We start from the raw sequence: 25165 nt of genomic DNA on the forward strand, positions 1-25165 counted from the left end.
ATTCTTGCCAACACTTATAATGGTCAATTGTTTCAACTGTAGCCATTTAATAGGTATGCAGTGATAGCTCACTAGATGATTAATTTGCAATTTTCCAAGTGACTAATGATATTGACTGTCTTCTCATGTATTTATATGCCATCTATATATCAATTTTAGTAAAATGTTTAAATCTTTTGCCCATTTTAAAATTGTATGCGTTGTTTTTTAATAGTGAATTTTAAAAATACACATTTAGTTAACATTGTACTGGAGGTTCTAGTCAGTGTCATCAGGCAAAAATGAAAAAAAGACAGGCAACATCCAGACTGGAAAGGGAAAAATGAAACTGCTTTATTTGAAGAAGACATGATTATCTTTGCAGACTATCTGATGGAACCTGCAAAAATAATAGCTTATTGAACAAATAAATGAGTTAAGCAGCATTTCAGAATATAAGCTCAATATGCAAATGAGGAGTACTTTTTTAGGCCACGCATATGGCATGCAGCAGATCCTGGGCCAGGGATGGAATCCATGTCTCATCAGGGACTAGAGCTACAGTGGTGACAATGCCAGATTCTTAACCCACTGAGCCACCAGGGAACTCTTAAAGTGTATTTTTATATACTAGTAATAAACTTTCATGGATTGAAAGTAAAAACAATACCACTTATGCTGACATCAAAATATATGAAATATTCACATAAAATCACTATATGCTAGTCACATACCATAAAAACTATGCATTATTGCTGGGGGAATTTAAAGTGGTCCTAAATAAATGAAGAGACATGCTTTGTTCATGTGACAGAAAACTCAGTGTTCAGTGTTGTTAATTCTCCCCAAATTTATGCATAGATTCAAAGCAATACCAATCAAAGTTCTTAAATTTTTTTTAATAGAAACCAACAAACTGATTTTCAAATTCAAAATACTCAGGGCCAATAATAGCTAAAACAAAAAATATCTTTTTCTTGAAAAAGAATAACAAAGTTGGAGAGCTAACACTCCTGATTCTATGAATAGCGGCATGGTTATTATAAAGCTACAGTGATCAAAAGAATCCAATATTGGTGCAAAAGTAGTAAAATAGATCAAAGGCACAGAACAGAAAATCCAAATACAGACCCACACATTTATGGACAACTAATTTCTGACAAAAGTTCAAAGGCAATTAATTCAGTGTAGAAAGGATCTTTTCAAAAAATGGTGTTGAATTAATTGGATATTCATATACAAAACAAAACATGAACCTTCATGCATCCTCACATCATAAACAAAAATAAATAAAAATAAATCATAGGTCTAAATGTAAAATTCAAATCTATCCAGTTCCCAAAGAAATAAAATTTTGTTACCTTGGACTAGGCAAAGGTTTATTAGCTACAGCACTATAGCACAATTCCTAAAAGAATAATTTTGTTAAGTGGTTCATTAAAGTTAAAAACCTTTGCTGCCTTTCAAAAAAAAAAAAAAAAAGAACAGTATTAAGAGAGTGAAAAGGGAAACCACAAACTCGGGAGAGTATTTGTCAACATATATCTAAAACTGCTTTGTTTATTTGTTCATTTCTATAATATAAACTATTAGAGGGCCAGGGTCTTGTTTATACTTTTAAGTGTCGTATGTGAAACATTTGAAATAGTGTACACATAATCGGTCTTCAAAAATATTTCTGTAATGAAAAAATTACTGAAACAAGCAAATCAGCACTGAAGTGAAAATTAAAGTTTTGGAAGCCTTGAAAGCACCTGAGGATAGGCATGGAGAATTGCCTTTAATTCAGAATAAAATCATTTTGAAATCTTGTTAAAATGTAGATTCTGATTCAGTAAGTTCTAAGATGGGACTTGAAATTCTGCATTTCTAAAAAGCTTCAGGTGATGGTAAGGCTTCTGGTCCTGGGACCACTCATTGAGAGGTATTTCCATGGAGTATTTTTCAGCTGGAGACAAAGACATATAAATTAAAGTTAAATTGTAAGTGTGGAATTTAACATTGTTTCTTTATGAAGGAATGGACAATTTTCTTATTAAATTACACATGACATCACCTGCTGAGGAGTAATGACCTAGAAAACTATTCAGAGGAGGGAAAGATGAAAGAAGAGTTGTTTTCAAAGAGGAAAATGGGTAAAATAATTTCTATGAAACTTTTCAAATATCTACAAATAGAGAATATATGAAAATGTAGACTCTGTACTATGGAAAGTCAATATGCAAACAAATTAACTCTTTAAAAATACCATCTTTAGTGGTCTGTTTTTTTCCTATTGCTTGTGTCTTCCCCATTCCCCCCATCCTTGCTTAAACCAGAAAATGAAGAAGCTCTAAAATGTAAATCAGTCTGGTAGGCCTGCTTGTTAACAACTCCAGGAAGAATTTGATAAAGGAAGGAAGTTGGAATTTAATTGTTCAAATGAGATTTGGGGATTTTCTCTAGATTTTATTAATGTGCTCTCCCTACCTTCCATTTCTAGAGGGAATTGAGAGTTGAAAGTAATGAGCACGAATTTGATGTTCAGGATGAGAAAAAAAAAAAATCACAGTCACCTAAGCATATATTTTACAGACAATTAAATTTTGTATAACCTACAACATATTTTATTGAAAAGACAAAACATTCCAGGGCTGAGACCCTCCTAATCATATAAGCGACTCATTACATTGCTGAATAGCTCAGCCAGGCAACTCTTCCTTATTGAAATCAAAGTCTGTCTCCATTCCATTCTTTTAATCATTCCCATAACTCTATGGAGCCTCACTTCCAATGTCTCTTTCAGGGTTCCAGACTTTTAAATACTTGAAAGCAGAAATCATGCTGCCAAATTCTCTAAAGCTGAGTATCGTCAGTACCTGCCAGCATTCTTCAGTGAGAGGAGCTACAAACATTTGATTATATTGTTCACACTGTTCTCAATTTGTCTTCATTGACTGTGTCCTGTTGAAAATCTTACCAACAGTAGTAAATATTATTCTTAGTACCTTGGAACAAAGAAAGGACTTGCTTAACTCATACTATATAAATGTATCTATACAGTCCAAGTTTACAATTAGTTTTTACACTAAGAGTAGGGCACCAAATAAGAGTCAGTGCTTCTCATTAACTTCAGTGAAAACTGGATCCACATATCCTAACACAATGTATCTCTCATTTAGACCACATATTATACTGGGGGAAAAAAGTGACGATATATCTACTAGTTACTATTTACATTTAGCAAGACATATACTCTCTTAGAACTGCAATTTTCCCATTATGCAAAAGAAGCATGCACAATTCTATTTGCCTGACCATAAAAACTCATATACATGAAAGCACTTTGTGAAAGTGCTATGAAAATAATACGGTTTACTATTTATTACAAATTTTAACAAATCTTACTCATAGTAATCAAACCTACAAATTTTCAAATTGGATGAATCTGGGTTTAAAATGTGGCTGTGCTATTTACTCCTTGTCTCTGACCTTGAACAAGCTTCTTAATATTTTAGAACTTCAGTTATATATACCTGTGTTATCAATACCTGATTTGTACATTTTTGAGGAAAATTAAATGAGAAAAAGTGTGAAATTATTTTGTATAGGGCCTGGCATAATAAGCAACTGGTAAAATATCCATAAATTTTACTCATAGAAGATCTCATCATCAAGAACAATTGTAGGAGTTCCTGTCATGGTTCAGTGGAAATGAAATCTGACTAGCATCCATGAGGATGCAAGTTCGATCCCTGGCCTCGCTCAGTGGGTTAAGGATCCAGCATTGCTGTGAACTGTGGTGTAGGTCACAGACATGGCTTGGATCTGGCATTGCTGTGGTTGTGGTGTAGGCCAGCAGCTATAGCTCCAATTCAACCCCTAGTCTGGGACACTCCACATGCCACATGCCACGGGTGCAGCCATAAAAAGACAAAAAAAAAAAAATTATAATTACTGTATTATATATGTGGTTTGACTTAGGAAAAAATATAAATATATGTTACATTTTAGAGAGATTCTAATTTAAAATATTTTTTAAAATTGACTCAAAATTAAGTTTTGGTTATTTAAAAACAAATAGATCAGCTCATTTTTCTCATTGTATCAGATGTTACTGAACATATTGGTAGGAGATACAAGTCTCAAGTAATCCTCTAAAATTTAAAAATAACTATATATTTTTATAGAATACTTACTTTGTTCTTGGCACAGTGCTAGATAATTTATGTACCTTCATCTGAGACTTACACCAACCCTCTAAGGCAGTTATTATATTTATTTTACAGAGGAAAAAACTGGATCATAGAGAGGCAGAGTCAGACTACCTGAAAAAATATGAGGCAAAAAACAAAACATTATGAAGTAAGGGCCATTAAAACATACCTTGTTAAAAAAAAAAATGATGAGTCTATATTCTCCTTGATATCTAAAGATCACCCAGGGGATGTATCAGAACTTTGAGAAGCCAAAGGGCAGTAATAATTCAATGTAGTGAAAACGCTGATTTAATACACTTGGAAGTAAGGGAATAAAGGTCTTGGGACTCAGAGACCAAAATGTAAATAAACAAAAAAATTAAAAAAGTATGAGCTAAAGGTTATATTAAATTCTGATATGGGAATAGGTGTCCAAAAGCATTAAGTATAACTGCAGTGACATTTTACCACATATAAAATGAACATTTTTAAATATGTTTCACAGTCTTTCTCTTAAATTCAATACAGTATAAATATATCAACGTCATGGAATAGGGTTTTTTTGTTTTGTTTTGTTTGCTTTTTAGGGCCGCACCTGCAGATATGGAAGTTCCCAGGCTAGGGGTTGAATTGGAACTACAACTGCCAGCCTATGCCACAGACACAGCAAGGCAGGATCCAAGCCATATCTGGGGCCTACACCACAGCTCATGGCAACAGCAGATCCTGACCCATTTAGCGAGGCCAGAATCAAAACCACATCCTCATGGATACTAGTCTGATTCGTTTCCACTGGGCCACAATGGGAACTCCTTTTTTGTTTTTTAAGTTAGGTCATTTCTAAGAGAGTACTTCACCAGAATTAAAGCTGACTAACTTTTAAAACACCATGTATATCGTTTGTTGTTCTCTTCTTGGTATTTTTTTTTTAATAAAATGAGTGTTTTTATGTTTTCTTTAGGAATTCAATAGACAAAAAAGGAACAAGAAAGGAAATAAGATGAAGACCCAGCTCCAAGTCTTTTCCGGGTGTTCACAAAAGACGTCAGCATTACTTAGCAACTAAAATGTACATTTCTGGACAAAAGGAGTTCAAATTAAAATGGAAACACCCTTTTTCTTTTAATTTAATTTTATTAGACTATAGTTAATTTACAATGTTGTATTAGTTTCAGGTATACAGCAAAATGAATCAGTCATATAAATACATCCAACCTTTTTTACCATACAGATTAGTACAAACTATTGAGTATATTTTCCTGTGCTATACAGGAGGTTCTCATCAATCATCTTTTTATACAGTATTATGTAATGTTATTCCCACCCTCTCAATTCTTTCCTCCTCACAATAGTTGCACCTATGGTAACCATAAGATTGTCTTTGAAATCTGTGTTTGTTCTGTTCTATAAATAAGTTCTTTTGTATCATTTTATTAGATTCTACGCATGTCATATCATATGGTATTTGTCTTTCTCTTTCTCATTTACTTCACTCAGTATAATAATCTCAATGTCCATCCATGTTGTTGCAAATGGCATTATATCATTCTTTTTTAAGGCTGAGTAATATTCCATTGTGTAAATATACCACATCTTTTTATCAAATCCATAAATGGGCATTTAGGCAGTTATTTACAATGTCTTTGACATTCACATTATAAATAGTGCTGCAAAGAACATTGAGGTGCAAGTATCTTTTTGAATTATGTTTTTCTCCAGAAGTAATCCCCTTTTAGTGAAGCATCATTTTAACCAGGCTTTCCCTCCCATGTCATCCAAAATTCTTCTGAAAGATTAGACCTTTGTTACTGATATATGTTTGTATGCTACGAGGTTTAATTTAAAAAGTATAGAAACATCTATGCATTGATGGTATCTTTCCAAGGCTGGAAATCATGTTCTCTTTACTTTCTTTCATGTATGGAAATGAATCACTTCAGGAGCATTGAAAAGCTCTTTTGGCAGAAAGCCAGATTCTACTTTAGCCTCCTGGTTTATTACAGTTTTAGAGAGAGTATTTGAGTATTTGTGCTCTACAAAATTCATTTTCTGGTTCTATTTATGTATTTCTGAATTTTCTGTTCTGGATGAGACTCATCTTGTGTCTCTGAAGTTTTAAGTTCTGTGGTTTACTTGAATTTTTAATCCTGTAGCTTTTTTATGGGACATGCATAATGTCAATAGCATATTCGGTTCTCCTCCACTGAAAATTTTGTAGCACAGGTAGAATCTAAAGGAAAAAAAGTTCTGATCAAAGAATTTTCCTTAAGGCCATGGCACATTTTCTTTTACCAGTTAATCAGCCTAAAGCTTTGCAATAACTTAGATATAATAATTTGAGTTTTTCAAATCAAGAATGGAATTAATTTCTGTGAGGAAACCCCTAGTTATAAGCAAGATTTTCTATTGGAGCTTATGCTTTTATAAACTGTATGGAAAAGAGCAACAGCAATGTAAGATTGGCCTTAACTTGAGCGAAAAATATGATAATCTTAATTAGCACAATTCTCTCTTGAAGAGCATCAAATCATATTAGAAGTATAATTGATATCAAGTCTCTTGCTCATATTCCTCTGCCAGTGAATTCTGCTGCCAGTGAATCTTAAATCAAGTTTAAAAAATTTCCAAGAACAAAAATTTAGATGCTGTTGACTCAGTAAGTAATAAATTCTTGAGTCATTAATGATTTCCTGTATGTTAATAGATAATTGTGGATTTATTTATTTATTTATTTATTTATTTATTTATTTGTCTTTTTAGGGTTGCACTCATGGCATATGGAAGTTGTCAGGCTAGCGGTCAAATCAGAGCTGTAGCCGCCGGCCTATGCCACAGCCACAGCAACGCCATATCCAAGCTGCATCTTCAACCTATACTACAGCTCACGGCAACGGTGGAGCCTTAACCCACTGAGAGAGGCCAAGGATTGAACCTGTGTCCTCATGGATGCTCGTCAGATTCATTTCCACTGAGCCATGACAGGAACTCCATGGAATTTTTGTAAATGATAAAAGTTTCATAACAGATATATTAATCTGCCCTTTCATCTCATGTTCTCTATATTGTGGAGAGAGAGAATTTCAACAGTATACTTTGGTTAACTAAGTTTAAGGGCTTATTTCCCCATTAAATACCTTCAAAAAAATTTTTTAGGTTCATTGATTCTAGAATAAATTTTCATTTCACAAAACTTCAAAGGAAATGCATTGACTAAAAGTATGCTTTAGAAAAATCACAGCCAGTATTTTAATATATCAGAGTATTAACTAACAAAAGGAATATCTAATAACAATAGGTGGCAAAAACTTTTACTTCAATATCAATTATTTTTTTCCCACTCAGAGTCTAATTTTCTAAAAGTGAGTAGTTATAAGTAGAAATAGAATCATCAGAAGTAGTACAGACTTTGAACTAAAGCTTTTCTATTTTGGTTCCTCTGCCTTAGCATGGGATTCATACTCTTCAAATAGCTGTACTTTTGGACCCAAACGCACTGCCAGCGAGGCCTGCGGTAAATTCTTCCTCATTCTTGCCTAAGAGAAAGAGTATATTTTTGCCACCAGTTTGCAAACTGAAGTCCTGGAATTTGGTCTTAGCAGTTTGATTTAGGTTTCCATGTCTTTTTCTGTATTTATTTCTGGCTTAAGAGAGAAATTATCCTATTAGCTGAGGCAGACTGTCATGCTCACCCCAGGATGAAAGTCAGCTTCCAATGAAGCACAGGGAGATCTTGGAGAGAATTTTCTCCTAAAATTGAAACTATTTTAAATGTGCTGTAAGACTAAGCCAAAAAAGGTGTGTGTGTGTGTGTGTGTGTGTGTGTGTGTGTGTGTGTGTGTGTGTGTTAGAGAGAGAGAGAGGGATAGGAGCACCCACATGGCATGTTCACAGGAGCATACCATGTGCAAAAAATACATTAGTGGGAGTGTCCTGTGTAATTCATTCACCTAAGTTTTCCCTGCCTTTACCTTTTGTGTGTGTGTGTGTGTGTGTGTGTCTTTTAAGGGCCCCACCCGTGGCATATGGAGGTTCCCAGGCTAGGGGTTGAATTAGAGCTGTAGCCGCTGGCTTACGCCACAGTCACAGCAATACCAGATCCGAGCGGCATCTGTGACCTACACCACGGCACATGGCAATGCCAGATCCTTAACCCACTGTGCAAGGCCAGGGATGGAACCTGCATCCTAATGAATGCTAGTCAGATTCATTTCCGCAGAGCCACAATGGGAACTCTTTCTGCCTTTATCTTTAAGCCATTTTACAAATCTGTAAGTTGCAGAAAATTAATAATAATGTGAATGATTTTTATCAATAAAAGTGCAAATTCAGTGTCCAAAGGAATGCAATTGCTTATTGCCCTACTGGCAGATGCATTTTGCCTCTATTTGTAAATAACTTCAAAAGTCCTTATTTTCTATATGTCCCTGATCTTTGAATTCTCTTTTGAACAAATTTAATACATTGTGTCCTCATTTATTGAAAAATTACATGAAATCTTTTACATGTGCTCGTTTCAAATTTGATGGGGAATTTGGATTTGCCTTTTAAAAAGAACTTATCCTTCAACACTGTGCACATGTATATATGTTTACAGAGTTTAGATTAATAGATGTACTGTCCAAATAATGGGCAAATACTTGCAGTATAATGAGCAAAGCTAGCACGCAGATCTAGGTCTCTAACATTATTTCCAGTTAAAAAGTGCGAGGGCTTTTTGAAGAATTTGCTATTCTCAGATTTATGGCAGGCTAAGTACAAAATGAGCTGGGCTCATTTTTTTCTACTAGAAATAAAAGAAGTGCTCAAAAATTGATGGGCACATGTCACAAGGATACAGGATTTAGTTTAAAGAAGTTCCTATGGGAAAATCTGGGACATCAGATTAAGTACCAAAATTGTCAAGAGATGAATTAAAAACAATTGGAAAAGTAGGATTTCATGAGTTTATATTTATAATAGATGATTGATAGGTTGGATAGATGATAGATTAATTGATGGATAGATGGACAGACAGACAGATAAAGGGAAAAAGAAGAATTCTTGACTAAGAATGCGGAGTGCCAACTAATTAACAAGGAAGAAATGGGGCAGACAAGTCACCATTTTGCAACCATCATTTTAAAAATTCATTTAGAAAAGAATTATGGATAGATGATAAATCTAGGGTAAAATTTTGATGAAGAGAAGATTATTTGTCTCCCAACAGATTTCTTAGTAGTTACAAGGGGGAAAAAAATGGCACTTATTGCATGGAGAAATCAGACAACACTCTGACCAATTTACATCACCAGGAGTTCCTACTGCCGTGCAGTAAATTAAGTATGCAGCATTGTCTATGTAGTGGCAAGGTTCGATCCCTGGCCTCGGTTCTATATGCTTCGAGTGTGGGCCCCCCCACAAAAAATAACCAGTAAACAAGAGATGGACATAGTGTGGACATAGATGTAATACACACAAAGTGTGCAGTTTTGCGTTTTAAAACTTCAGTCCGTAACAAATAACTGAATTTAATCATGCTCAAACACCGGGCAAGTAAAAATGAGGAAAGGAAGCACAATTAAAATCAAATAGCATACAAAGTTTACAGTAGCAAATCTAGATAGAGAGTACATCTGTATAATCGATTCCTGTTTTAAGTTTTAAAATATTTCCTAATACAATTTTTAAAGTGCATTGAAATATTAGTTTCTCTTGACAAAAGGAATTCCTATTTTTTCATCATACTTTCCAGTTAAAACATACTTCCAACCAATTTGCATAAGCTCTGTCCTTCTGGACCATTCCAGCAGTGAGTTTAAACAAGTGCAGACTTATTCATATGACTGCAATAACTATAGAAGTTCTCTTTAAAAGTGGTTGATTTGGGGACATATTTCTGCATTTTAAAATATACACTCGCACACAAACTCATGTATTTTAATTACTTTTAAAAATAAAAGTTCACTTATTAAAAATGAAAAATGTTGGATGAAATTTTTAAGTGATAATAAAAGATACTTTTTTTCTAGCATGTAGTGGAAAACAACATTTTTATAATGTGAACATCTCCATTCCATAGGTAAGATTTTTTTCTGCAAGACATTATCCATTTTCAGAATCTACTTAAGCACATTGTGCTGAATTATAAAAAGGTGATTGCATTACATTATGTAGATATCCAAAAATGAATATCAAATCCAATAATAAGTTGTCATACAGACATAAGATCACAGTTATGTATTTATAAATCACAATTGTATTTATAACTATCATACCTTTCTTAGATCATCAGAGTGCTTTTCTTTTGCAAAAATAAGCACATTATAAAACTCAGTAGTTTTCAGTTGATTAAAATACACATAGGTACATAAAATTGGATTATTTTTATCACTATTCATCAGTTGTATTTTTTTTAACTCATATATCCTTTTTGTTCTGGAGGTTTATTTTTAAATAGCAATTTCCGAAATAAATGAGATATTTTACAAATGATTTTATTAATGGAAACTCTGAGCTTTTCTTTTAATATCTCTTTACTAAGCAAAATTATAAAAGTTAATAAATGAAATTAAGTGTTAATGAGGAAAAATTGAGACAAAAAATATAAAGAGGATAAATTTTAGCATAAATTTTAGTTGTTTTCTAAGAGTATTAGAATGAGCCTATTAATAAAACAGTATTATCCTTATTTCTAGAGAACTTTCTTCACCTAAGGTGTATTCTTTACTGGGAATGAGTTATATCTGCTAATATATTAGCTAGAATTACCCAAATTCTAAAATGGCTAGACATTCTGGTTATGGAGAAACAAAACAAAACAACGAAAGTATTGCCTAGCCACAAAGTGGTTATCTTCACCAAAGAGTTTATACCTCCCAAAATACTTATGCTTCAGGTTAACCCATCAGAGCCCAATAACAAAGTGCAAATATGTTAAAAAGAAACATAACCATTTAGAAAAGTAGCATACCTTTGTCAACCCTAAACATATTACTTTGGATTTTTTTTTTTTTTTTTTTTTTGGTCAGGCCATTTGGAATGTATAACCTTTTTAAAAATGATATACTGGCATTGCCTCGAGGTGGCAGGTTTGATCCCCACCCTGGCACAGTGGGTTAAAGGTCCGGCAGTGCTGAAACTGTGGCATCTGTGGCTAGGATTCAATTCCTGGCCCAGGAAGCACCCCCCAGAAAAAAACTGTGACATGAAATAACTGTTATGGGGATGAAAATAAAGAAAAGTCATACCAAGGAAGAGTTGGGCAACCCTGAATGAGTCCAAAGGCAAGTCTTACCTATATCACCATTTGGGGAGAAAATGGTAAATTGGACAAAATTTAAGACCTTGGGGCATTTTTAGTTTGTTCTGATACTTGATGTTAAGTATGATTTGAAGAAGTTGCAAACAAAGGGAGAGGATGCCCGAACCATAAAAGTAGAAAATGACTGCTGCCTGATTCCACCTGCTGCCCTGAAGGTCTGTCTTGGTTAGCTTTCTCAATATTTTAACACTCTAAAGTCTTTATTGACAAAAAGATAATGAGCTAGTGAGCAGACTTCAAAGGGATTCCACAGATCCCCGTTTCTGTATTTCTTCATTTGTCTCCTGTCCTGTTTAACTTTCATATTGAGATCAAATCACACTAATTGCAATACCTTTCCTAATGTAGCTAACAGGTTGGTTTAGATCATGGACAAGTATTTATCTCCTGTCATCCATTAGCAGAATATGGCTTGGAAAAATGAGCAATCTGTTCTATTAAACAGAGATGAACTTGATTAGCTTCAGACTCTTTGGGTTTGCATGTGAAAAAAAGATTAATCAACTAAAGCATAGGTTTGTGTTTTTCTTTCCATAGTTGATAGCTCATTATCTGGGCCATTTCATTATAGATTAGAATTCTGTTGGCAGATTTTTCTGGTTAAGACATTGCCCATATGCTGCTGTTATATTCATAATTCTCTGTCTGTATTACTGTCTTAAGAAATTTGGAATTTTGGTATATGCCCTTTCCTTGATTAAGAAAAGAGATCATCAATTCGAGTTTAAACTTCCATCGTCTGTTACATTTTTCTTTGTTTTATAAAGAAATATCAAATTTTTGGATGACTTCCTCCCTTAAAAAAAAAAAGAAAGAAATATCACATTTTTAATTCTTAAGATTAAATAGTATGAGGAATACTTAAATTAAAGGCTGGATTCCTGCTTTTTATAAGGGAGAAAAGTACTTGTGTTATTACTTTAATATATTAGCATTAGAGTCCATTTAGACCTATTGTATACCTTCTAGCATATGCTTATATCTGTATACATATTTTGAACAAGTTATATATACAAATAGATACTTCCATTTTTACGTATGAGTTTTAAAGGTAATACTTCAGTCTGTTCCTTCTTTCTCATCACATGGCCCTCAAAGCTCTCTTTAAGTGTTGTGCTTAATGTGTTTCAACTTATATTATATGTGTTTCAACTTATATTTTATGTCTATTCTTTACATCCTCATATCTAATGAGTCAGCATCTTTACATCAATATGTGGTGTATTCAGCTATATCTCAGACCTTCTAGCATAAAATCATCCTTGTATAGCTAGCTAGATATTTCCACTATTATGATGTAGAGCAAACAACATAAAGTCTTAGTGTCATGCAATAATAAATGTTTATATTTGCTCTTTAGTCGATGAATTGTCTAGTCAGTTGTTTTTATATGAGTTGGGCTCAGTCTGGCTCACTCATGCAGTTGTCCTCAGCAGTGGTTTGACTAGATGGTTTTGAAGAGCTTAGCTGGGATTTGTCTCATGCCTGGAGCCTTAGGCTGGAGCTTTGGGATTGACTTGGTGCTATTCTCTATGTTTCATCTTCCCACTGGCTGGACTGAGGATGTTCTGGTAGAGAGGATAGTGGAGCAAGGTAGAAAAGAAGAGCATGCCAGTACTTTTCTAGTATCTGCTTATGTCAAGTAGTCTACTAATCCATCAATCACAGCTATTCCCATAGCCAAGTGCAGAGTCAATGCAGGTTGGCAACTGCCAAAAGGAGGGGATTTAGAGAAGCATGAAAAATTGGTGCCATTAATGAAAACAGTCTTCCACCATCCTATTACTTATTATTTTCTCATGGGCCTTTTATTTCTTCTTTTTTTCTCAATAATACCTTTTTAATGGAAAAAAAGATTGAAATTATTCATCCAATCATCATATGTTCATTAAGTGCCTAGTAATATATGCCATCAGAGTGTGCATACGGGTGGTGGGACAGGGAAAAAAAACAAGACATAAATAGGTAAAATATACAGTTTGTCAGATGTTGATAAGTGCTAAGGAGAAAAATTAAGAACCATGATAATGGAATGTCTTCAATATACATTCAGGGAAATCCTCACAGATAATGAAAAGAAAGGGTTAAGCCATGTGTATATATGAATTTCCTCCCAGAAAGTGGGCACAGCAAATTGAAAGGTGAAAGCATAAATGATGTCTTCCCAAAATGGCCAGAAGACCACTGTGTCTCTTATCGGTGCTCAAAGGGGCGAGAGGGAGAGGATGGGAACAGGAGAGAGAACATGAACTCACATCAGATAGGGCATAATAGGGCATCACAAAGGTTTTAACTTTTTCTCTGAGTGAAATGATAATGAATTGGAGGAATTTAAGTAGAGGAAGGATGAAATTAGGCATGTTTAAAAAGGATTTTTTCTAGTTGTCCCAAGAACAAATTTGTAAAGTAAAATAAAAATTGAGACTTAACTCATTGCATACTGTGAAAACAGCAGTTACTTGGATGGGTGGGGGAAAAGCCGAGATTGGAAGGGGTTCAAGAGAAAAAGGAAAGGAAAAAAATGGAGACAATAGTCTCAACATCTTTTTTGAAGACTTCTGTGTGATGAGAAAAACAGTGGGACAGAATGTAGGGTGAAGGGAGCAATTACTGCTTGTTTCTTTTTTAAGCCTGGGAAAATTACAGCGTGTTTTCATGTTTGTGGGAATGATCTACAAAAAGGCAATCAGAAAGTGACAGGATACTGATCATGTTTCAACATGGATGAAACTTCAAGAACAATATGCTAAGTGAAAGAAGCCAGAAACCAAAGAGCCCATTTAGAAGAAATATCAAAAAACAATTTGTGGATACAGAAATCAAATCATCAATTGCCAGGGGCCTGGGTTAGGAGTGGTTAAGAGCTCATTGAAATTTTGTGTGGTTGATGGAAATGTTAAATAAAAAAAAAGAAAAAAGAAATCCCTAAATTGCAGTGATAGTGGCATATCCCTATAAGTTTCCTGAAAACTGGTCCATTACAATGGGTGAATTTTATGGTATGTACATAATATTTCAATAAAGTTGTAAAAAACAAACAGCTAGGATGAGTTTTAATTATACATTACCAAAAAAACCTTAATAAAGACACCTTTTGCCTATTGATCCTACATTATTTAATCTGCATATGGGAAATGAGGATTTTTAAAGTGGGTTCTTCTAGTTGTGAAATTCATTATATTCTACGTGAAAGATCAAATCCTTATATCTTAATCCTAACTTTTTTCAAAACTCAGATTTAATGGGAATAAAACAAGAAAATCACGTACTAATACCAAATATTAAGTTGGTTTAAAACTTTGTATTCTCTGTCTAGACACTGCCCTTGAATTATTTCCCATGGAAATGAAAACACTAAGAAAAACAAGATGATACAACTGGCAGTTGGTGGTGGGTATATCTGTTTTGGAGGAAGAATTCCACCTCACCTACTGACTCAGGGAAAGCTGACCCATCCACCCCTACCTTCACCTCACCTGTGCATTGAACATATGATGCTAGAACCAGCAAAGGAGACACCAGAAGGATACCTACTACATGACAAAGCCTGTGTTGCATTTTGCTTAAATTGGATAGCATCATATTTGTTATGATGCTGCCCATATTAAATGCAAAAAGCTTTTAGAATCTTGAAGTCTGCTCTTAGAGTACCAATAAAAAAAGTAAAAACAGCTTCATTTTCTCAAAAAGTTTAAAAACAACTTCAAAGATTAATAATTCTAATAATGGATATAAATATTTTAAGAAACAACTTTCAAAAATACAACACAGAATCTCACAGATCTAGATCAATCCTTTCATCAGCTGATGATAAAAAGAGAATTGGGACTTTGTTTTTCATATGTACTCTATATTTATTCAAAGGGTACAATCAGGGAAACAGAACCCTCATACTGATCCAAAATTCTCCCCTGAATTCACAGATGACAATTGTTTAACCCTTTTTTTTGTTTTAAGTATTTGCTTCTTTGTACATAACGTGCTAGAGGGGTAAGTAGGAATGAACTATAGGACCATTAAACAGACATTAGAAGAAATACTCAGAGTTTTCTAATTCATGTCATTTGACTACAGAGAACTTACATGAATATGTTTTTTTAATCCTGAAATGTGTATTCACATGTGTGAATTTCATGAAGCTACTATTAACTTTGCATATACTAAGGGGTCAAGAATATTTTGGAGTCTAAGATAATTCTTAGCAGTGCAATCCTGAGCCTGATGCTCCTAGAGCGCAATAGATCACAGAAAATTTAAAGACGTAGGATGAGTATGGGCCATATGAGAAGATACAAGTTAACAAGGAAAAAGAACAAACAACATTTCCTGGATTTTTGCCATAGGATTTAAACTGTAACTCCATTATCTTCCCACTGGTATCTCCTCATTAACATCAGTGAGCACCACGATCATAAGAATTTTAAAAAGAAGAAATTATTCTAGTAAAGTGAAAAAGTTCAAATGGCAAATGAACGGAAGATTCAGGAAACAGAAACCAGCCGAGGGCTCTCATAAAATCAATCCAGCAAATATCTCACTATTTAGGTAAATTTTATTCCCATCTAAGAAAAGAGCCTTTTTAAATAGGGATGGGGGAGTTTTGCCCTGTTCCTTCTGTTTTTTGGAATTCTCTAAGATATAGAGTTACAGAGGAAGGATACTTGTCAATTAAGCTGCTTTGACTGAATGCAAAGTCAAAGAATGGTGGTTGATTCTTTTATACCAGGCTCACAATGCAAAACACTTCATCTTGTCTTGGTAAAAAAATTAATCAAATGCTATTCATTCTAGAATTGACAAGTTGTTCGTAAATCATGTAGTCATAGTTCAAATGTTGGGACTCTCAAATTATACCTTAAGCTTAGGTCTTCTCTAGAAATGATGACCTGAAATTAAAAATGAAGACATCCCTGACCAGGGAATTTTTTGCAAACTTCAGATGATAAAGAATTGTCCCGAATATTCTGTTTTCCCTTAAATCTCCACTCTCCATTCTTGGCCATGCCCTGTGAAGCCCACCTCTGTGGCATTAGCTAAGTGCCCTTGACTTCTGACTTCCAATGACAGTCACCATGGGAAAATGCGGGTTCATTTCCCTGCCTTCTTACCATTTGGTTTTAGGTAACGTCTCCCTGTTACTGCAAGTAATCGAGTGCCTCGACTCTCTTTCCTGGTCTCCTTTAACCCTGACTACACTTTTGTAAATAATTCATTAATGTTTTCTCTCAGTATTTCATTTAAGCATCTATCTTTTTCCCGTCAGGAAACTAAAAAATAATTAGTAGCAGGAGTACCAGTTATTCCTGGTAATATCTGACAACATCACTTAATTTAAGATTGCTCATAACTTGCTTGCTGAGGAAAATGAGACACTGGTAATGCTTATGTGTGGGAATAATTTAAAAATGCTTAGTAGGATGATATGGACTGATGGGCAAGTGTTAAAGCATTAAAGGATACACTGCAATAGCCAAGGCATTTAGTCACTATGGTGGGGAATGTTTCACCAAGATTGTAGGATCAGTAGGTTGCTATTGTTAACCATATTCTTGGCAATTTGCATTACTAATAGTATGGAATTTCATGCATATTTTGTGAAAAAGATGCCATAATGAAAAAAGTTCAGAAAGGCACCAAATGTAAACAGATTTAATTAATGGAATCATATTAAAATTAATTTCAATCATATTGAAAATGTCAGATTATAATTTCCAAATTTTTTTAGAAAGATTCTTATATAGATGTAGCATGACCTGAAGAATGTCTCCTAATTTTTAATGAACCATATTGAACTTATTTCATAAACTTGTCAAATAGTTATTTAACTTATCCACAAAGAAACTGTCAAGACAGGAAAGCTGATTCAATATTACTTGTGGAAATCCAGTAATTTATAGGCAATTAAAAATAAATATGAAAAAAATAAATAAATATGAGAACAAAATTGTTACATTATATAAACTAGTTAATTACTTTAACCTTTGATGCTAAAATTTCTATCAGAAACAAATCATTTGCATAACTGTCAGATGAAAATCTATAAGTTAATTTATAATTCCATAGAGTGTGGGTCCTAATCAAGAGTAAATGACAAAGTCAAACACAAATACATTCTCCTCGAGAGTTAAATAAGCCTTAAGTTGGCCTGTCAAACAATGCCCAAGAATGAGTTTGAAGGTACATTCTACCCTCCCTTTGATAGGGATGGGGTAGGCATAGGTAGTTGTTGAAGTCCCAATAAGGGACCATAGATAAAGAGGGAAACTCAGGGGATTTGGGGAGATCACTGTAAGTTAATAAATTGCTCAGAAAAGCCATCCAAAAAACAAGGCAGCCTTGCTTGACTAGCAGAGGTGTGAGAATTGTCTCAGGGTGTTGTGTGGGGGATGGGCTGAGGCCTGCATTCAGATTCAGACCAAGGGCAGGAGTTTGAGGACCACCCTTCTGCTGACTTGAATGCACACCTTACTGGATACTAAGGAGGAGCTACTGCTCAAAGAAAGAGGAAGGCGTGGTCTTTTCCAACCCCACTCCCCTTGGATGATAAAACTGTAGCCCACCAGATTCTTGGGGGGCAGAGCTTCCGTGCCTACCCACTTGCATCTCTCGCAAGCGTCCTCTCTTAATAAATCTATTTTTTGCCTCACTTTGTCTCTCACTGAATTCCTTCTATGTAGAGGCGTGAAGAGCCTGAACCTCAGTGATTCCAGACACCAGGTGAGTGATTCTAATTTAAAACCACGGGTTCAAGTCCCAATCTGTGTTCTGGCTAGGTCCAGGCCATGAGTGCTGTCAGTGTCACCTCTACCTTATTTCCATATTCCAAGGTTTGTTTTTTTTTTTTTTTTTTCCTTAACCATACTAAATGGCAACAACTATTTTAGCATTGATATTTAATCAAATGTGATTTGGTTTATGTTTCATATCCTCAGTAAGCGGTGAAATCTGGGTAAGGTTATGAAATTCAGCATCACTCACTATAAAGTAATGATCATGCTCCGGGCAACACTGATGGAGTCCTAAACTTCACACTAACCAATGTGTTTAGGAGTACTTTCTAATTCTCATAGTAAAAATTTACATTCACACACTCAGAGATTTTTTAAATCATCAAACCTCTTTTGAATGGTAAAGTTAAAAAAAAAAAAAAAGTATATACTTTTGTGAAATTTTCCACTCAGCGCTTCAAACCTGAGATTCTGCATTCAAATGAGTCATTGAAAAATAGCCTCCTAAGTGTTGGAAATCCAACAGAAATTGCTTTTATATGCCATTTTAGAGTTCCACCTGCTCACTAGGAAGCAAAATGTCAGAAAATAATGAATCAACATTATACATATTGAAGTTGCAAGAGGGGAAATAGGATTCAGATCAAAGGTCTTTGAGAGGCAAAACTTACAAATAAATGAATTTTTTACATAAAGGGGGGCATTGCAGCCTATTTTTAAATTCCTATATACAGCCACTAGAGCATGCCAGTTGGTTTTTTATTTCTAAATTCCCTTTATATTTTTTCTCAAGAAGCTCCTATAACAGAATTATACTTATATAAATAAAACTGCTGATAAACCCATGGATGCCATGCATTTTCTTGAATATAAAGATAAATAAAAGCAAATAAATCACTACAAATTTAGATTACCCCCCTCCCCCAGGAATAAATTCTAAATCCTGGAAGTTTATGGTAATGTAAATGATTGACCAAATTCATATACTAGAGAATAGTGAAATTGAAAAACTATGCTTCCCAGCTTCAATGACAAAGTTACTCACCACTTAACACAAAATTTAAAAAATTGTCAAATCGCTATTTTGGCAGAAATCAATAATTTAGTTAAGCAATTTTTTAAGAATATATCTGTATTATCCAATCTCTATTGCCCAACATGGCATTTTCCCAACTATGTTTGCTAGCTTTTGAAGGTGAATGCTAAGAGTTGGATTATTTATACATAAAGATCGTTAGAAAAAAAACGTAATGAAGTGTTGTTACATTAAAAGGGATCCTTCTGGGCAATAAAAGCATGAGCCTGGCTTTGAGTCTGATTCCATGAAGACCTGAATACCTGACAAATGATACATCAACAGAATGTGGAAGAGAATTAAAATCAGTCTGAGCTCCAGCAGAAGCTGGAATAGCCCTTATAATTACTGAAGGAAAACAAAGAGACTGATATCACAGTGGCAGGATAAAAAAAAGTGCAGTAAAGGAGAAGCCATATGATCATTGAGGTGCTAAGAACTGCTCAAAATGATTTCCGTAGCCTGACCTGCCAGGCTCTTGAGGTAACAGTGAAAGCTGATAATGTATGAAATTGCCAAAGGCCTGGTCTCACATGCCAAGAGCTGTAAGGGTATCAAATAATCAAAAATACCCAAAAGCTTTTAAATGCAAAACATTTAGTCAATTAACTTTTGCTTCTAGTTCTTCTTTTTAATATTTTTGAAATATACTGGACTCTAATAAAACAGGCAGGATGGGCTACAATTTAAAAATAAATGTATTCTAATTAGAAAGATCTTTCCTCTATTAATCCTGAAATACTGTGCTGCCTATTCTCATCATCCCCACTTTAAGATGGAAATGCAAATTGTATAGCTGTTTTACCTTGTAACTAGAGTGATTACATTAGTTACTATTGCGGCAGAGCAAATCATTCCAGTGTTTAATAGCTTAAAATAACAGTCACTTGTTCTCTCAAAGTTTCTGAGGGTCATGAATCCGGGAGCAACTTAGCTGAGTAGTCCTTTCTAAGAGTGTTTCATGAGCTTGCAGTCAATCTGTCAATGGGACTGCATTGCCTAAAGTCTTGACTAAGGTTTGTGGATCTGCTTGCAAAAAGGCTCCCTTACATGGCTGTTATGAGAACTCTTTGTTGGCTCTTGGCTGAAAGCCTTAGTTTTTCACCATGTGGGACTCTCCATGGTGATACTTCAGATAAACTATCCGGTTTTGCCCAGAGAAAGTGACCTGTAAGATAGAAAGAATATGAGTGACTGACAGAATCTAAGTGGCTTTCATATAACCTAATCTCCAAAGTGACATACGATCATTTCTGACATACGCCAAAGCTCACACAGATCAATGAAACTATGGGAGGGGACTCTGCAAAGATGTAAATTCCAAGAGACTCAGATAATTGAGATCATCTTAGTGACTGACTACTATATCGAGGGAAGCAAATAGATATTTCATACTGAGCAAATACATATTACAATCAGCCAGTTCACCAATTATCCTGAATACATTAAGGGTTAAAGGAGAAAGATATAATGTGGTTTATGCACTTGTTTAATTAATTGTTAAAAATATTTAACCACATGTTAAATGAGAACTGAGATAATTCTAAATTTTACTGCTTTGACTTCTGAGCACGGGGTTAAACTGAATTAAATACACACACACAATAGGTGTTTAGCTTAGAAAAGTTGCTTCTGTGTGATTAACACTGGATGCTGTTTTAAGATTCTTAGATTTAATTTTATTTGGCAGGAATTAATTTTGTAATAGATTCAAAATTTAAGATGATTTTGTGTGAAGAAATCATACAATGATTTTGAGGCAAATCAATAAAAAAGGGAGCTATCTCAAGGTAAAGGATATAAGCAGAAGAAATAACACACACACACACACACACACACACACACACACACACACATACACATACACTCATGTAAAACTGTCCTCACAGTGGTAATCAGCCCTTCAGTGATGCTCATGTTTTAATCCCAGGAATTCAAGAATAAGTTATATTATATACAAAATGGGAAACAAGATTGGTGATAGAAATAAGGTTGCTAATCAGCTGGCTTTACGTTTTCTTTTCAACATTTATTGAAATTATTTTCTTTGGTTTCTTCATATAAATTTTTATAAACTTCTTGATATTGAATTATCCCTGTTTCTTAGACTAAACCCTACTTTCATCATAGCTTATTGTTCTGATATCTTGTTAGATTCCCTTTACTGATACTATACTTGTGGGTTTTGCATTTCTATTCCATGGCACAGTGGAAATTAATCCAACTGGGGACCACGGGGTTTCAGGTTTAATCCCTGGCCTCACTCAATGGGTTGAGGATCCGGCATTGCCATGAGCTGTGGTGTTGGTCACAGATGTGGCTCGAATCTGGCATTGCTGTGGCTGTGGCCTAGGCCCAGGGCTGCAGCTCTGGTTAGACCCCTAGTCTGGGAACCTCCACATGCACAAGTGCAGCCCTAAAAAGACAAAACAAAAACAAAAAACAAAAATGTTTTTAGCTATCATTCATTGAATTATATCATTTTTAAAATACATGTTTCAAATTTTTATCCTTTGCAAGAACCCTGAAATTGGCATTTTTTTTTTTTTTTTTTTTTTTTTTGCTTTTTAGGGCTGCACCCGTGGCATATAGAGATTCCCAGGCTAGCGGTCCAATCGGAGCTACAGCTGCCAGTCTACACCACAGCCATAGCAACGCTGGATCCTTAACCTACTGAGCGAGGCCGGGGATTGAACCCGCAACCTCATGGTTCCTAGTCGGATCCATTTCCACTGCATCATGATAGGAAATCCCTGAATTATTTTAAATTCCTTCTTATTACTAATGTTTTTATCTTATTCTGTTTGGGTTGCTATAACAAAACTTCACCAACTGGGTGGCTTATAATAAACAGACAGTTCCAGAGGGTGGGAAGTTCAAGAGCAAGGGGCCAGCATGTTTGTCTTCTGGTGAGGGCTATCGTCTTGGTTCATAGCTGGTGCTTTTTTTCTGTCTTCACATGACAGAAGGGAGCTAGGGGTCTCTCTGGAGCCTCTTTTGTGAAAGTATTAATTTCATTCACAACAGTTCCATCATAATGAGCTAATCACCTTCCTAAAGCCCCATCTCCTAATACCACCCTCTTTGGGGATTGGAAGTTCAACATACGCATTTTTGGTGGACTCAAACCTTCCAACAACAGTAGTTTGTATATTTCTATCTTTTAGGGCTTGGTATTGTTTAAATAATATTGGAAATAACTGGTGTTTGGCCTTGATGCTACTTTTAAAAGTAGGTCTCAGTAGTTTTTTTCATTGTTTTCAATGATAAATAGTGAAATATTTTGATTCTTTAGGGGTTAATTTGGTTCTTTTTAATTTTTTCAAGAGATCACTTCCTTCAGCAGTCTTTCATTCATTTTTCCAACCCTGAAGTTGCACTTAGAATTCTCTTATAATTATTTTAATCACATTGACATCTGCTATTTGGAATCCTTTCCTTTTTCTAAGTATGTTCATTTTTCTCTTAATATTTTTTTTCCAGCTTTATCAGGATATAATTGGTACATAAAAAACTGCCCATAAAAATTAATATATACAATTTGATGAGTTTGGACATTTGTATACACTAATGTTACCATCACCAAAATCAAGGTAACAAGCATATCCATCACCTGCAAAAGTTTCCCTGTGCCCTGTGGATTTTTGTTGTGGTGGTAAGAATGTTTAACATGAGACCTACCCCCTTTAACAATTTTTAAGTAGAGAATACATTTTTAACAACTACAGGCACTAGGGTATACAGCAGATCTCGCTGGAACCTATTCCCTTCTATATATAGCTCTAACTCTACAATCATTGAACACCAGCTCCCCATTTTCTCCCCTCATCCTCTGCTAACCATCTTTCTATTCTACTACTATACCATTGACTATTTAGATAGCTCATATAAGAGGAATTTAAACTTGTGACTTTTTTTCTTATTTTGCATTTAAAATCCTATCATTTAGATTTCTTTGTTTCCTTCAATTCCTGTTAGTCTCCATCTTACTAATTTCAGTTTCATGGTTAGTCGAGGGCCGAACAATAGTTCATTGATCTCTTTGTCAAAATGAAAGAGAATATTAATGGAACAAAGTATCCGTACATTTTGAAAGAGAAGAGAGAACAGTGAATGTGAGAAACAAAACTACTCGGAGAGGTGCAGACAGTGCGGTGGTTGGTGCTATGAAAGGAGGGATGGTGAGATGTAGAGGAGTCAGGACATGCAATGACTTAGGAGCTATCTCAGGGCATTTATTTCATTCTAATAACAATAAGAAACCCATGAAAGGTTTTAAGCGGAAAGTGGCATGACCACATTTGGGTTTCAAAAATGTGTTTTTGGAGGTGTGGTTTATATTTTGAAGTAGTTGATGGCTGTAAGTTTCTTGGAATTACAAGATTTCCTAGAAACCAACCAAAATTTAACAGTGACTTCAGTGTGGAAGCTGTGGATGTGGAGAGAAGGTGAGAGTTTTGAGAGCTATGTAAGAAATAAAATCAGGAACATATTTTAAGTACATATGGAATTTAATGAAAAGGGAATTTCTAATAACTTTTTAGTCTTTGGCTTTTATAAAAATATAGTAATGAGTTCATTCTTGGAAGCAAAGAAGAAATTCTGGAAGAAGACAGTGATAGAGATGGAATGTCATTCATTGGTTTCAAACATCTTGAGTTTCTACTCCTCTTATTTTATCCAAGTAGAGAAGGAGGAAAGCAATTTGATATATGGGTTTGGATCTAAAAAAAAAAAAAGTGTGGCTTAAAAAGATATGTTTTGAAAACATTGTCACTAGTGTCATCGTTATTTATACTACTGAAAATTAAAAATAGATTATGTGACAATAGGAAATTAAACAAATGATTATACTTTCATGCAAACCATTTAAATGATAATGTATTTCTGCATTTGTAGAAATGTGAGATTACTTTTCTGACACATTATTACCATTTAAAATAGCGAGTTACGGAAATGATCCAATTTTTACAGTAATGCCTTATAAACATCAGTTTTTAAACAGCTACAAAGAATTGTATTTGCTTGTAAGTCAATTCATTTGAATGACAAAGAGCGATTATACTTTCTACATTTAAGTTTCCTGAAAGAATTGGTGAAGTTGATTGCATTAGTTCAGATTCTTTCTGCAAAGTAATTTTATAAAAGTTTCCGTTTGACTAATGAAAGGCAGTATGTTTTGTACTAAACACATTAGGTTTAAATTCTCCATTTGACTCTGCTATCTACTCTGTAGCCATGGCCTGTTTCTTAATTTCTATAAGCCTCAGGTTTTTTCATCTATCAAATAGGAATGAACTAACTTAAAGAATAGTAAAATACTATGACAGCTTTATAAAATGATAGTAGAATCCAAAACCAGAATGTCCATTAGGATTTTTCATTCTACAGAAAAAAATGAAATATGAAAAACAAGAAAAAATTAACACTGGTAAGTAAAACACTAGAACTTAAGTAAAAGTCTCCTAACTTCTCCTCAGGAACTTAAATACAAGTCTATTAACTTCCCCTCTGTTAGAGGTGGTAGCATTGTGAAGCCTTCAGTGGCCCCATCCAAAGCTTTAGGAGTGGTCCAGTAATACATTTGCATAAATTATTATTTTTGTAAATTTTGCAGAAGTGTCTTAACTTTAATTCTTTCATAATATGATCTTGTTCAACTCTATCCATCCCTTCATCACATCCCCCATTGTGTTGTGTCTTTGAAGTGGTCAGGGACATTTTGGCCATCAGTTGAGGGGAAATTGAATAGGATATACATTTAGTTGGCATATGGAATATACCTATATGATTTTCTGTCTCTTAGATGAATAGTGAGTGCTAGTGCTGGTTATTTGGAAGTAAGAATGGCTCAAAGAATGCTCTAATGACCTGTTTTCATTCATCTTTTTTTTTTTTTTTTTTG

The 25165-nt window shown here is 34.5% G+C and overlaps 1 long non-coding RNA gene across 5 annotated transcripts in view; it reads right to left on the bottom strand.

Annotated features, from left to right (window-relative positions):
* Window positions 1–25165, bottom strand: part of LOC146400414 (uncharacterized) — a 197346-nt gene that overhangs the window by 104596 nt on the left and 67585 nt on the right. Inside the window, exons 3-4 of one of the 5 annotated variants that reach the window (XR_014812367.1) lie at window positions 4158–4286; window positions 310–2966 (exon numbers count right to left, since the gene is read on the bottom strand). The exons of 2 other annotated variants lie outside the window; for them this stretch is intronic. This is a non-coding gene — a long non-coding RNA (uncharacterized LOC146400414). Of the gene's footprint in view, window positions 1–309; window positions 2967–4157; window positions 4287–16688; window positions 20429–25165 lie in introns of those variants that run through there. 2 more of the 5 variants (XR_014812366.1, XR_014812363.1) reach the window with 2 other exon arrangements.

Source organism: Sus scrofa, chromosome 8 (genome assembly GCF_054392235.1).
Source record: "Sus scrofa isolate SSC_HxYL_T2T_F1_AM1 chromosome 8, Sscrofa_HxYL_maternal_Yorkshire_Landrace_v2.0, whole genome shotgun sequence".
In the NCBI taxonomy this organism is placed as follows: Eukaryota; Metazoa; Chordata; class Mammalia; order Artiodactyla; family Suidae; genus Sus; species Sus scrofa.